This window comes from Centruroides vittatus, unplaced genomic scaffold, assembly GCF_030686945.1.
Source record: "Centruroides vittatus isolate TY-2023 unplaced genomic scaffold, ASM3068694v2 contig_751, whole genome shotgun sequence".
NCBI lineage: Eukaryota > Metazoa > Arthropoda > Arachnida > Scorpiones > Buthidae > Centruroides > Centruroides vittatus.
The window spans coordinates 257862-273666 of record NW_027122488.1 but is presented as its reverse complement, the minus strand read 5'-3'; the positions used below and the strand labels follow the sequence as shown (position 1 = coordinate 273666).

The 15805-nt window shown below is 32.9% G+C and overlaps 1 long non-coding RNA gene across 3 annotated transcripts; it reads left to right on the top strand.

Moving 5' to 3' along the window:
- The first annotated feature begins 350 nt into the window (after positions 1–350).
- On the top strand, positions 351–15162 carry LOC136981327 (uncharacterized). 3 transcript variants are annotated; one of them, XR_010881682.1, is made up of 4 exons: positions 351–390; positions 471–687; positions 13702–14129; positions 14205–15162. It is a non-coding gene; the product is annotated as an uncharacterized lncRNA (long non-coding RNA). The 3 variants fall into 3 exon arrangements; XR_010881683.1 differs by having other exon boundaries at positions 367–381; XR_010881681.1 differs by lacking the exon at positions 351–390 and having other exon boundaries at positions 443–687.
- Positions 15163–15805: the final 643 nt, after the last annotated feature.

Below are 15805 nucleotides of genomic sequence, written 5' to 3'. Positions count from 1 at the left end.
TTTATTACGTATTGGTTATACGTAATAAAATGGACGACGACGACGGTACGATAAACGTGCAATTTTACTCTTCGAAACGGGCGAAAAGGCCGACGTGGCGTATAAAAAAATCATTTATTTATAAGTAATCTAAAAATTTAACTTATTTCATTTTTAAGTAATAGAAATTGCGAATAAAGCCTTGGTAATTTGTAACTACGACCAGAAAATACCAAAATTGTGTCCCGCCATTGGCGCCGGTGGTCATAGCGGCATAATTTAGAACTAATGCTGGCTCGGAGGCTAGACACGGGTATCGTAGGAGGTTATTCTAGGACTTAGGTATCGGTGAATATCGGAACACGCTTTCGTACAATGCGGTTGACCGATGCATACCGGAATGTACCGAAAGTTTGTTTTTTTCTGTTCGGGAATAAAAAAGACCTTTAAAAACATAATACGCGTCGGTATCAATTTTGCGTCATTTTTAGGATTGCCGTCAGGTAAAGATGTGGTGGAAATTGCCCGGCCAAACGATCGATTGGAAATCGGTACGTGCAACGCCATCTCTGACGAACGGTAGAAAAGCGATAAACGCCATGCCACCTATTGCCGAAACACCTGATCTTCGTCTGCCCGAATGACGATTAAATAGCCTTATATTTTGGTGTCCGGAGAAGAAAATGAAAATTAAAAGAATGGACTTGGGTAAATTACCTTTCTAGACGCCTCTATATTCGTGTAATTAGTATCAACGGAGCCAATTTTTCTTTTCTTTTTTTTTTTTAAATCCGTTTCCAATCTCGTCAAAATTCAAATTTTACTAACTTCGTCAATTCGTTTATGTACTGTTTATACTTACAGAATATAAATGAAATTTGAAGTACGATGCATTATATATATGGGAGTATTTAGTGTTAACATATAAAAACACATTATTTCTTTTTTTATAGATTGTTTTAATTTTTTTTTTCAATTATAATTACACGACGAATGAAGTTTCGAAGTTAACGTCTCGTTCCGTGTTGCGCGTTATAAGGTGTCGTCGTGACCATCGGATCGGAAAATGGATTTCTCTCGTGTTTATAATTCTTTTTCTCTTGTTATCGTTTCCGGAAGTTTGTGTATAAACTCTTATCGACGGAAACCTCGAAAATTATATGTCCGTTGATCTTTTATCGTTTTACGTAAACTACAAATTATTATTTTCTCAGAACGAAACAAATATCTAAACGGCGTCGCGAGTTCTGGATCGTTGCCTGACGTTACCTTCGGCGCGTCTTCTCTCGGAAACTTTTCTTTTGTACAATCTTATGGCAAATTTTTTTAAATTTGAGAATCTGAGAACTGATTTATAAAATTAAAGAAAAATGAACTGATTTATGTCGGATTAGTTGGATTAGCCGACTTTGCCTTGCTGTTGGTTCCGGGTGTCCTTACTCCAGGTGATGAAATCCCCAGAAAAAATTTAGATCCGAGAGTGATTCTTGGAGAAACGGCATCTGGTGAAATTTTCCATGCCAAGCGCTTTGGAGAGATCAAAAAAACTTTATGGGCGAAATTTGCTCGGGATCTAGTTTTTCTTGTACCCTGGCCGACGTCTCTCCTGTCTCTTATAATGCAAAATACGTTACGAGGCGAAGTTGGGTTACTTCCCCACTTATGTTGGGTATCGGTGCCCGACATCGGCTGGCTGCTTGTGCGTCGTTTCCATTTTTGAGTACTTCTGGCCAGCTGGAAGAAGATGGAGGGAAAGTCGTGAGGCGGAATATCTCGAGGGCTCGATCCATCGGTGCCCTTCGGGCAGCAACGGTCCGTGGGGGATGGCAAAGCGTCCTCTATGGATTATTTTATCTGAAAAGTGTGGGGTTTTAACTTTTTTGTTCTTGTCGGAATGACCTAAAATCCTAAATAGATGCCAGTCACATCCAAAATAAAATTATAATCTAGAGCGGAGGTCTCTGAATTTGTGTTTTTTGACCATCAACCCCTTGGGGGATTCTTCGAGTTCTTGTCGATGTTGTCCATTTTGTTAATGTAGTTAGTAATAAAGAGAGAGTGTATGGGCTAACCAAAATAAGAGAATGGAAGACGGATTTTGGACAGATATGCCATGTAAAGGATGAGAGAATGTTGGAAATGGTGTATCTATGGTCTGCCAAACTTCCAGTCTAAGGTTGAAACAGATCTGAAGATGGACAAAAAGGAAGGTGGGATTAAAGTAATAGGTGTTTGAGAGGTCAAAATTGCCCTGAGTAGATTGGAAAACAGGAAATCTGTAAGCCTGGATGGAATACTGACGGAGACGTGGAAGATGTAGGGTAACGGAGGTTGTAAATGGCTAACTGGATTATTCCATAAAATTTTGAATGTGGGAAATATGCTGGAAGAATGGTGAAAAAGCTATCTTATACTGATATACAAGAATGAAGGTGATGATCGAGATTGCTTGAGTTACACGGGCATAAAGTTGATGAGCCACGCATTGAAAATGTGGAAGAGAGTTATTAAAAGGAGGTCGAGAATGTGTTCAGTTGTCGAGGAAGATTGATGGGGGGGCCATTTTTCTTCTGCACCAACCAAAGGAAAAGCACTGAGAAAAGAAAATAGATTTCTATATGTGGTTTTTATTGACTTGGAGAAAGCCTACCATAGAATCCGAAGGGAAGTGATTTGGTGGGCATTAAGGAGTAAAGAGGTGAAGGAGGGATATATTAAAGTTGTTGATATGTACAAAGGGTCCACGACGAGAGTAAGGAGTTTGTGTGGGGTGACGGACAAGTTTCCTGTAGACATTGGTTTGCACCAGGGCTTGGCTCTGAGTTCCTATCTGTTTGTCTTGATTATGGATGTGCTTACAGGAGGCTTACAAGATGTACAGCAGACATCCAGGTATTCCTTAATGTCTGCTGTTTACAGATGATATTATGTTTATTGATGTGGGCAAAAACAAAAATTTCACTAAAAGTTGGAAAAGTGGAGTGAGAGATTGGAAGAATAGGCTTAAAGATTAAGCCTCTTCTTCCAATTAGAAGCAACTTCCAAAAAGCACATTTCATATACTCTGTTTTTTTTTCTACCAAAGACTGGTAGAAAAAAAAACAGAGTATATGAAATGTGCTTTTTGGAAGTTGCTTCTAAGAATGGAGTTGATGTGAAAATTAAAGGAAAAAGGGCAAAAGATTCAAATATTTGGAGTCAGTACTCCAGCAAGATGGAGAGATTGACGAAGATATAACAGAGTTGCAGCTGGTTGGGATAAATGAAGAGGAACTAGTGGAGTACTTTGTGACAGAACAATGCCTCAAAGATTTAAAGGAAAATTTTACAAAATAGTTGTTAAGCTTGCAATGCAATGTTCAGAGTGCTGGTACAGAGAATGCATTTTGCTGAAATACGGATGCTGAGATGGATGAGTGGTGTCACGAGGAAAGGTAAGGTGAGGAATATTTACATTGGGATGCTTGGGCATCACAGAGATAGAAGAAAAGTTGAGGTAAAATCAACCAAGGTGGTTTGGGCATGTGCAATGTCAACCAGGCCACTTGAGTATGAAGAGTCCTGGGAATGTTGGCAGAAGGGGCAAGAAGGAGAGGAAGATCTAGAAAGATTTAATTTCTAACACCTGGTTTAAGCTGCCAAACAGATGTCTTTACACATGTAAGTCACCTCTAGATACCACAAATGATCCAGAACCAAAAAGGAATCAGATTGATTACCTATTAATAAATCAATGCTTCAGGAACAGCATAAAAAAAGTCCCAATGTATCTTGCTGCAGACATAGATTCTGACCATAACCCATTGGTAGCTGACATAAAATTAAGGCTGAAAACCACTAAAAGGAAAGCACCTACTAGACATATAGATATTGCAGAATTACAACTTAAAACTATACAAGCCTTTGTTTCTAAAGACCTCAATGATGAACTTGATCACATCTCAAGGAATAGTATTACTAACATATCTACACATTGGAATAACATAAAAGCTATCACACAAATGACCTGTACATAACATCTAAATACAACAAAATGCATAAAAAAGAAACACTGGATGACAGACAATATACTAGATCTCATGGAACAAAGAAGGCTCTTCAAAAATGACAAACAAGAGTATAGGAAAATACAAAACACAATAAGAAACAAAATCAATGCAGCAGAAGTGAGATGGATGGCTAAAGAGTGTGAAGAGATGGAAAACCTAATCTCCAAACATGATGATTTTAATATGCACAGAAAGCTCAAAGTGTTCCAATTGCTATAAAAAACAGATACTCATAACATTTGACGATACCAACAAACTTTTATTAAACTTTTAACTTTTATTATGAAAAACTTTTATTATGAAAAAGAAATAATCAATACATGGGAATCATACGTCACTGACCTATTTAAGGATACCAGAACTAAAGTGCAAATGGACACCTATGAAGGACTTAAAATTTTAAAATCTGTGGTATTACATGCAATAACAATAGCAAACAATTGAAAAGCCATTGGCCCAGATAAAATACCAATGGAAATGATAAAACTTATCAATGAAAACAACATAGATCTTGTAAACATGTTCAACAAGATTTACAAGTGAAATCCCAGAAGACTGATTAAAGTCCACCTTTATAGCACTTCCTAAAAAACCATCCTAAAAAGTGCAATGACTACAGCCTAATTAGTATCATGAGCCATAAGCTGAAAACCTTCTTCTGTGTATAAACATGCCAGAATTAGAACAAAATGTGACAGATATGGATACCACACAGTTTGGCTTCTGAAAAGCATTCAGAACACATGAAGCAATTTTTGGAATTAATATTATACTACAAAAATGCCTAGATCAAAAAAGAGAGATATTTGCATGCTTTATTGATTATGAAAAGGCTTTCAACAAGGTTAACCATGACAATCTAATACAGATGCTTAAACAGGATGATTTGGATGGTAAAGATATCAGACTGATAAAAAATCTGTACTGGCAGCAAAAGGCACAGGTCAAAATTGGAGGATGGTAACATCAGAATTAGAAATACAGAGAGGAGTATGTCAGCGTTGCATCCTCTCACCTCTCTTATTTAATCTTTACTCTGACTATATTTTCAAAGATTTGGATGGATTAGAATTAGGTATCAAGATCAACGGCATATGCATCAACACTATCATGTATGTGGACAATACTGTCATCATTACAGACAACATTCGAAACCTTCAGCACTTACTAGACAAAATCAGTGAATCTGCAAGCAGAGCAGACTTAAATATTAACATATAAAAAACCAAATTTATGGTTTTTAGCCATCAAAAACATATGAACACAACTCTCTACCTGAATGGCCAACAAATAGTGCATCACAACTTAGGAGGTAGATCCTGATAAAGAAATAAAATGTAGAGTAGAAACTGCTCGTGCCAGATTTAACAACATGAAATCCTATTTCTGCAATGATAATTTAAGTCTTAAGCAACATCTAAGGATGGTCAAATGTTAGATTTGGTCTGTATTAACCACTCAGCAGTGAGGGACGTATATATACGTCGAGGGTGATCGTGTGGCAGTGGTGAGGGACGTATATATACGTTAAATTCTTTTGGGGGGTATCATCAAAATATAGCCAAAAACTACCGCAAAAAATAAATTCACATAAAAAATGAATTATGTAACAATAAAAAAAGACTTTTCTTTACTAGACATAACTGTTTACAAATACTTTTTCTAAAACGGAAATGAGAAAAATTGCGTGAAAAAATACTTTAAAAATTTTTCGGGTATATTCTCCACTACTAACGGATAGAACCATACCTGACTCTCCCACTGCTGAAATGTTAATATATGGTGCAGAAACTCGGACTCTTAAATATTGGCTCAAAGACATCCTGGAATGGATGAGCACACAAACTGCAGAGGAACTATTTCATATAGCTGAAACAAGATCAACCTGTGCCAAGATGATCACCAACATCAGGGGGACCAGACATGGCACATGAAAGAAGAATAATAATAATAATGAGTAAAATCTTCATTAAGTCCAAACTCACTGGAGATATGACAAGTGACCCCCCCCATCTTTCTACTTTCTTGATTTTTAACCACCAAAATTTAATAGGATCAATCCTCTAATATCTAAATCAACCTGCAAAATTTCAGAAACTTTTGACAAAAGGCTATTGAATTATTAAGCTTAAAAGTGAGTGAACAGAACTGTGCCTCCACATACACAAATCCATATGTACAGAAAAGAAAATGCAAATTTCTTTTGTATTTCTTCATATTTCAAGGTCCTGAAGTCCAAAAATATAAAAATCTTGGGGATAATTTCTGATTGACTTTCTTCTGCTATATATAATATTTAAAATTTAAAATATTTGAAATTTAAAATAGAATTCATATTTAGATTAAAATGAATCAAAAAAGTGTGTGAAGAGAATGATAAGAAGTGTTATCATTCTTATTCTTTGCTGTTGCACATGCATAATGCAGAAGATAACATAAAAGAAATGAAAATACACAAAAATTATAGAAAAATTATGGAAGTTTATAGAATGTCTTTCATGCAGATGAAACAAAGAAAGAGTCTGCCTCTTTATAATTGATGGCAGATCCTCTTCTAGAGGCTTTATAAATCTCAATACATTCCAAATATTTGAGACAGGCCAGGTTGGAGGAATGGTGTAAAAGGCATGTTTGATCAAAAGGGATATGGACATCAAAGGCAAAAGCAGCCAGGACAGCGTGGAAAGACTCTTTCTGATAGAGCATTCTTGTTTCTTAATACTCATGTTTAAGCTGTTGCTTCCACATATTTGTAAGGACAGTTGACTCTGTTGTCCTGGATGGGGATGGTGTTTATGCCTGGCAAGAGTTTCCTTTCAGATTGGTCTTTGGCATCCTTGATCATTGAAAAAACAGCTGGACTTCTCCTATAAGCAATGTTAAATTATCTATGTGGTTGATATCCTTGTAAATGTTAGAGGTGTGACTTTAAATTGGCAGAAATATATATTATCTCTGTGGGGCTGACATGCAATTATATCACAAAAGAGACATTTTCTTTTTCTCCTTCCTATGAAGACATGAACAGTAGGGTATTCTAATTTATGTTTAATCTATTTGCTAGGTGTAGAAACATAAATCAAATCAGAATGAATGTGGTTGATATCAATATAGAATCCTAAATAAATAAATTATTTATTCAATGTTACCTAAATATTACTCAATATTTTCTTTAATGTCAATTTGTAACCAATAATCAACCATTATAAGAACTGAAGAGGAGTCATTAAGACCCAAAATGCATTTCCTTTAATAAAACCTATATCAACAAATGCTCCTTGTATATGTTACTGGAAAAAAAAAGCTTTTAATTCTTTAAAATTCACAACAAAATCAGTAATGGAAAGTTTAATTAAATCATTGTCATAACATTTGGACATTAACGTAGCAAGTTATCTGTATTTCAAGAATTTCTAGCTACACGAGATAGACAGTAGATAGAAAAGAACTATTCTATTTCCTTTTTAGTAATTCATCACATTATTGTTTATCATATTTACTGATATTAAATAAAATAGAACAAGTGATAGTAATATAAGAATTCAAGGTGAAAAAAGGCATCATGATCCTTCAGTATGCCTACAGTCTAAAGCTGAAAATGCACTTACCTTTACACTCAAAATGAATTACAAGAGAATAGTTGAAAGATGCAAGCCAATCACTTAAGTTAATTAAAATATATATGGTTGAAGTGTATGGAAAAACTTCCAAAAATTTTACTTAAAAAGAATTTGCAGACAGAAAAGTAAAAAGCAGATAATACATAAGAATAACATGTTAAAAATATTTTATATATTTGGAGGTCCACTATAAGGTGACCAACTGTCTTCCTTTTGTTGGTTCTGTCCTGTCCTCCTACATGTCCTTCTTTTTGATATTTGAAGACTAATCTGTAAATCTCCATATTTGATTGATGCCGAGCTGATCCATTGCATGTGATGTGATGTGTTTGTATTCGACATGACTTCATCAAGGCTCGGTGCAGTGCAGCAAAACGCGATTATGAAATGCATGTGCTCTGCACTGGAGACCTTGAGAGAGTGTGCTGCATGCAAGTAGCTTTGTTTACTTCTTACTGAAACACAACATGGCACATATGCATACAGTAGAGATTATTATAGTGTATTATTGTTGCAATGAATAAAATGTCTCTTTTATTTACAATATTTTTTCCTTCAATTTATATGTGTCCTTCTTTTCATTGTAAAAAAGTCGGTCACCTCACTATCTAGAGCAGTGATTCTCAACCTTTTTTTTGTCACGGTACACTTTTAATAATTTAAAAATTTGGTGGCACACACAGTTACTTCGGTAAGTACAGCAGGACAATCAGTGATGTCATAACAGTGATTTTACTGGTCATTTTCTAAACGCCTTGGTAAGTACTAGCAGTTACTGGTAACACTGGTTACAATTTCCAAACGTGGTCTAGGTAGGGTAGAACTAATTGAACTACTTGTATGACATTGCTTATGTACAGGTATTTGCCGTGGCGGCACACTTCAAAAATCTCGCGGCACAGTGGTTGAGAATCACTGTTCTAGACCATGTGGTTAACAGATGTTATGTAGTCTTTAATTTTTTTATCTTAGTAATTTTTAATAGTCTCCTATTTTAAATATGCAAAAAATTGCAGTAAGTCAAAAAATATATTTTATTGGGCTACAATTTGAAAAAATTCTAGGCCTATAAATTCCTACTGTTGTCTGTTTCTTTCCTTAATCTTGAGAACAGAGTTAGATAGATGAAAGATGAGACCAGATATGGAAACCTTAGGGGCTAAACAGGAAGTCACATTATTTCAATTCAAAAGTTTTCCCCAAAAGAAGTTAGGTAGATAACTGGCATGACTATTGTTAAAGGAAAAGCATAGTGTACAGGGGGCAAGCCACTACTAATTTGAGGTGGAGAGCATTTATTTTAAATTAAATAAATTAAAAATATGATTAAAAATTGCAGTCGGCATTGTGGCGATGTCACTGTAAATAATTGCTCATTATATTTATTTTATTTTGTTTTTTTCGTCAACCTTTTCTTTCTGCTTCTCTCTTCTCAGGTAGATCAGCATCTGTGTGATTGTATTATTCATCTGCCATTAATAGTAGTTCCACATTCAAATTAGTCATAACTCACTCATTATGATCGATAGAATGAAACAGTTTGGATAATTTTGGATAATAAACACAACTGTGAATAGTAAAGGTTTGTGAATCAGAGTAACAGACAACTAACACAAATCATCCACCGCAACAACAGACTGTAACTTAGTACAATGCAAGTGCAGCTAAAAGCATATCCAAATACATAACATGCCAGAGCTTGTCCCCGATTGGTTTTAACAACAGGAGACCATCAAGGGTGCCTTGTTATCTTGGAAAAACAGAAAAGCATGCCTGGTGTAGACCCAGGAGCATCACAATTGGACACTTGATGAGTGGAAAATGGTTACTTGGTTCAATGAATCTTGGTTTCTTCTCCACTATGCTGATATATGATCAGAATATGATGCCAGCAGCACAAATCCACAGACCCATTTTGCCAAGTGACAATCCTATAAGCTGGTGGTGGTGGAATAATGGTCTGGGGAATGTACTTCTGAGATACACTTGGTCCCTAATACCCTGGAAACATCTCTTAATGACACATGTTAACTCAAAAATTGTTGCAAACCAGGTACACTTGTTTATGGTTGTAGTGTTCCTTGTTGCAGATGGACACTTTTAACTGGATAATGCACCCTGTCACTATGATTGATTGGTCTCATATTAGTTTAATGAACATTACTGTGAGTTGCACTTGCTTCATTGGCCAGTCAGTCATTTGATTTCAACTCATGGCATAAGGTGGAAAGATCAGTTTAAAGTCAAGAAATGCCACCATTCAATTTTAATCAACTAAGGATTATTATTATTGTCAGCATGGGCCAATATTCCTGTGCAACAGTTCCAAAGTCTTGCAGAATCTATGCCTAGAAGAATTATGGTTGTGATCAAAGCTAGAGGAGGACCAACTTATTATTATGGTATCTCTAATAATTTGGTCACTCAGTATACAGTATATATATTGTTATATTTTTTTAAAACCTAAATAAGGATGTAATTTATATTTGAATATTTTAGATTGTTTTGTGGTATTTTTTTCAATATTTTCATCTTTGAAGACAATCATCATTCAAGGAAATATTTAATATTTAAGGCTTGTTAACTTACAGCCAGATGGTTCGGCATGGGCCCCCCATCACATTTAACCCATACCTTAAGACAGTGCATAAGAAGATAGTCAACAAACATGGGATATGGATAGTATACAGAAGATGTCCTATGATTTTCCATATCCTATGGAATGAAAAAGATCCCCTGGATTGCACTAGACTCCCCGGTATCTATTCTATCCCAATCAGGGACAACAGATGGGACGAAGACTTGTTGTACATCGGTTCGACCAAGCGTTCCTTAAATACCCATATACGAGAACACCAGGCAGATATCTGACACAGGAGACTTACCACAGCCCTTGCCACGTATGCATCCAGTCCCGAGGTTGAGGCGCAATTTGAGAAAGCTACAGTCATCGTCAACACACCCCACCAGGAACATCTCAGGTGGCTAGAAACCATAGCCATCTATAACACCGGCCAGGTAGCCACGTGCATCAACCAGAAGGAAGAGCTGAGTCTATTTCTGGCCTGGCAATCCCTGTTGGATGCCAACCCACAGCTATCTCCTCCAGCGCACAACTGCACATGTCAGGCAGGACCCACTTCATTGGAATGATACCTGATCCCACTGAATAACATACACTTCGTCCAGGGAATTCCTTAACCAGTTGATCTGAAGAAGAACAACGTGATTGTTCGAAAACGTTTGTCAACTGCGATATGTGATATACAATATATATGCATTACGCACTGGTTACAGGTTCCAGAGAGTGTAAGGTTTGTTAAGTTCACTTCAGAAATGACCCCTTGAAGTATGCCCCTTACAAGAATGTTAACCTTTTGGCATGTGCACTGTTGTAGTGTATATATTCTTAAAAAAACCAATAAATAAATATATTCATTTATAAAATTTTTTAAATTTCAAACATACTAGTTATGGAATAAATTCATTTATAAAGCAAAATTTTTTTTATAATCAACTACTCAAATTTTTGTATATATTTTTTTTTTTTTTGAATTCATTACAAATTATTTCAGTAATTAAACCTTGATTAATTTTTATAATGATGACAATAACAATAGTCTTTACATTAATCATTAGTTTTTGATACTAGATCTTTATTATTTCTTCAATTACATTCTAACTTGTATGCACAGAGATCAAACAGATAAAATGTTTTCCTTCTTCAAATTTAAACATTTTTTGGATGATGATGTATTAGCCTTGTAATTCCAGAAAAATATTATTTAAATATTCCACTAGGTATGTACTCTCTCTCTCTCTCTATATATATATATATATACATACATACATACATACATACAAGGTATGTCTCCAAAGTTCAGTGAATGGTCTCATAAAATAAAGAAAACAAGAGATACAAACAAAATACTTTTACTGGCATTCAAAGTAATCGCCATTAGCGACAACACACATTTGACATTGGTTGTATAGCTGCTGGAAGCTGTGAGCAAACACTTCTTTCAGTGTTGCATGAAGCACCATTGTCATATGTTGTTGGATCTGCGCAATGTCGGAAAAGCGTAGGCCTTTCAGGCGGGGAACAAGAAGAAATCTGCAGATGCCAGATCTGGAGAATATGGAGAGTGTTGAAGAACTGTCACCTGGCATGTAACAAGGAAGTGCTGTAATGTTCACACGACTGCATTTTGCAGTAACACTCCTTCTCACACTGACTGCATTGCATTGTTTGCTGCCCGCACTTCTGTTTAACTGTCGTGATTTCGACGCTAGGGGGCACTAGTTGGCAAGTCTCTCACTATGTCTGCATGAGCGCAACATCCTAACCAGCATGGTTATTCAACTATGGGACCATTCACTGAACTTTTCAGATGCACCTTGTATAAACTACATATAATGATTTTTTTTTATTGTAATTCTATATAAAGAAGTCAATTATAGATATCTATATATGGAATGTAATAATAAAGAAAAATCAATACTTGATTGCTTGATATTTTCTCAATTAGTTGCATGTCCTTCAGAACTTAGCATAAAGTTGCTATTGAGAATAAATCAAACAGGAACAATTTTTTTGATGGAAAAAGGAGCTTTATTTTCTATAATTTAGAAAGGATATGCATTTCAGGTTCTATGCCCCACTTTATTATGTATATTGGTAAAAATTATGTAAGAAATTATAGAAAAATTATAAATTACAGTATGCATATGTTATGTTATATTTAACATACACATACAAAAATTTTCAAAATATAATTACCTAAAAATAATTATAGTGACAGCTGGAATAACCAATTATTAAAACTATGGAGTAAAATCAGTAAAACTGAAATAAAATAAAAAATAAGTAAATATAATAAATGATGATAATGATAACAAAATAATAAGAGGATATATCTGTAAAAATAAATATATTTTGGTTAAAATGTATAAAAAATTTGACTAATATAGTAAAAACATAAAATCCTTAAACCAATAAAAACTGGTTAAAAACAAGGTGTAAAAGTTTTCACTGAATTTTTATCAGGAAGTCATACTTTTTATGATACAGTGGATTAAAAATGTGGGAGGGAAGAACATCTTAAAATGGACTCTTATTTTGGTGGTAGTGGTTGCCAGATCTCATTGATTTGACCTTTTTGTGCTCTCTGAGCAGTAAAGGAATTTTACCACTCACAGAGGAATTGACTAGTTGATGGTAAGATTCTAAATCTTCCCACAGCTGGTTATATATTAGTAAATAACACCAACAAAACCTTCAAAAATATACCAGCAAATATATTAAAGTATATTTGCTGGTATATTTTTGAAGGTTTTGTTGATGTTATTTACTGATGGTAAGACTCATTTATTTTGTGGATATTTACTCTGATGTTGAGCCTGGGTATTCTCCAGTTGTAATCTAGTATATTATTAAATTCATTTACATCGATATAATTAGATTTTTAAAATTTTTTAAACCATTTTTTCTAAGCTTTCATGTGTTTAATATAGGATCTTCGGTTAAACCATAGTATTGTGAAGATGAGACAAAATTAAATTTTACTATATCATATTTTTCTTTTTTTCATTATAACAATTTTTGTTTTATCAGCTGGGACTATAGTTAAATTATTATCAATAAAAAAATTTTTCACTTGCATAAGTTGACTATGAAATTTAATTTGCTTAATTTTATGATTATTGGTATTTTTATAGTAATCTTTTTAAAAGCTAACTCTAATTTAAATGCTAGAGTAATGTAAAATTGTGAATCTTTTGCATAATTTTTGAAAGATATGTTTTCTTTTTCTTAATCTCAAAATCTTTGGAATAAAATTAATTATGGTGAAAAATAATTTATACTGTTAAATGTATTTATTTTATAAATAAAAAGTTATCTTTAGATTTTTAAGAGATTACTATCAAAGAGACTTTAAATGTCCTATAATTGATATCTAATTTTAAATTTATCTATTTATTTATCTTATCACTATCTTTACTGAATTGAATTTAATAATAATGTTTGTTTATATAGTTTGTTATTATTTCAGGTTAATAATCCAAGATGGATTTAAAGAACTGAAGATAAATCATCTAAAATAAATCTGTTTTGAATTTTTAATATAACACAAATTAATAATAATGAGTAATATACAACATCCCAAACATCAATTATTAAAATCTGGTCCATCCATTAGGCCTTTACATGTTAGGTTCAAAAACTGTACAGATCGTAATATTGAGATACTATGGATTAATTTTGATGGTGTTAGAGTTCCCTATAAAATCTTAATGCCCGATACGTATTTTGACGTGGATACATTTGTCAATCACTTATGGATCTTCAGAGATAGCCAAACATACGACAGAATGGTAGTGAGAAAAAATGAAATCGTTCAATCGAATCCTTGGGATGCTCCAGAAACAGACGATGGGCCACCGTCTCCTCATAGAAAAGTATTTCGCATTACATTACCAAGTAAGTGTAGATTTTTAATTATATTGTTTTAATTTAAATTCTTTTACCTAATAGTTTTTCTGACATTATCTTCAGTGTATACGCTAAAAGAGATCTGCTTCCAAAAAATTCGCAACTGTTTAAGAGGCTACAACAGCAACATTTGTAGGTTATCAATTCCACGCACACTACAAAGAGAATATATCAGATTTATAGAATCTCTGCATAGTTAATGAAAATAACTTGCATAATTTAAGTTATAAAAGACTAAATATATAATAATAATATAATACTAACTTTTGGAAAATTATTCCAGGAAAACAAGTAAAATTAATTGATAGTTAGTGTATGATATATTTTTAAAAAATTATTCCACTCAGGATTAACAATGAAATTCCCACCTAAACTTGTTTTAAAGCTCAATATAAGGAGTTATTTTTTAAAATTATTTGTTATGTTCTCATTAAGTTATTTTCAAAATGTGTTGTGTTATATTTTTCAGCATATATATTTTTATAAAGTTGTTATTAAAATGTATTATATTTTATAAGATTTCTACTGTTTCACCAAGTGAATATAAGAAAATATTGAATTAACAGAAAATCTGTAGAATTAATTTGTCATATATCCCAATATGTTTAGAAAAAACAATGATTTCTGTTTGTCACAAGAAAAGATTCAAAAAAATTACTTAAGTATCTAAGAGTCATTTTAAAATATATTGCATTTCAAATGCTTTCTGAAACACAATACATAATTTCATAGTACGTAATTAGGGACTTACCTATTTCAAAAATGGGAAAACTGATATAAAATATTTATATTCTATATGTGAAAATCTAAAAGTAATGAAATTATTTCACATTTTATTTTAAGATAAATTTGCAAATACGAAACATACACAAATGTGAATTTTAACTTATTCCTTTAAAAATTAAATTCATTTAATAAATTTTATAAAAAAAATTTTAATGAAAGAAATTAAATGTTTAAGCTGTTAATACAACAGAAAAAAGAGTTTTCAAGTGAAATATCCTAAACTTGTTGATGGCTATTTAGAAAGTTTTTAAAAACAGAACATTTAACAAAATTAAAAATTTTAAAAGTTGTGTGTGTTAAAAAATTTCAGGCATTATTTTAATAATTAGAAATATTTTTATAAAGCCTAAGCCTATAAAAATTTTAATTTTAAACGTAATTGTTTCACCAAATTCTAACAATAAACAAAAATTGTGCTTCCAATATTTATAAAGTCAACAAAATAGAAATCATCTAATATATATGAATGGCATATCTCATATTAATTAAAATAAAATTTTATCAATTTTAAATATTTTAATATTAGTATCATAATGATACTAGTCTCACTTGAATCAGAAAATTAAAGAAGCCTTATAACACGTTATCTAACATTGACAGAGATTTGGAAATTGAAATCAATGTCTAATTTTTATGGTAACATTATAATAATTAAAATATCTGTGTTGTATTTGCAAGGTATAGATATAAAATTATGAGTGCATTTGTAACTATGAGATGTTACTGTTTCAAAAACATGTTACAAAAACCAATTCTGTTGAAATGAAACATCTAGAGTAAAATTAATATACTGTATAAATCATTTTGTATATGAGGCTTACATCTACAAGTCCTGTATGCAATACTTAGGTTAAACTGAATTAATTATTAAGCATGTT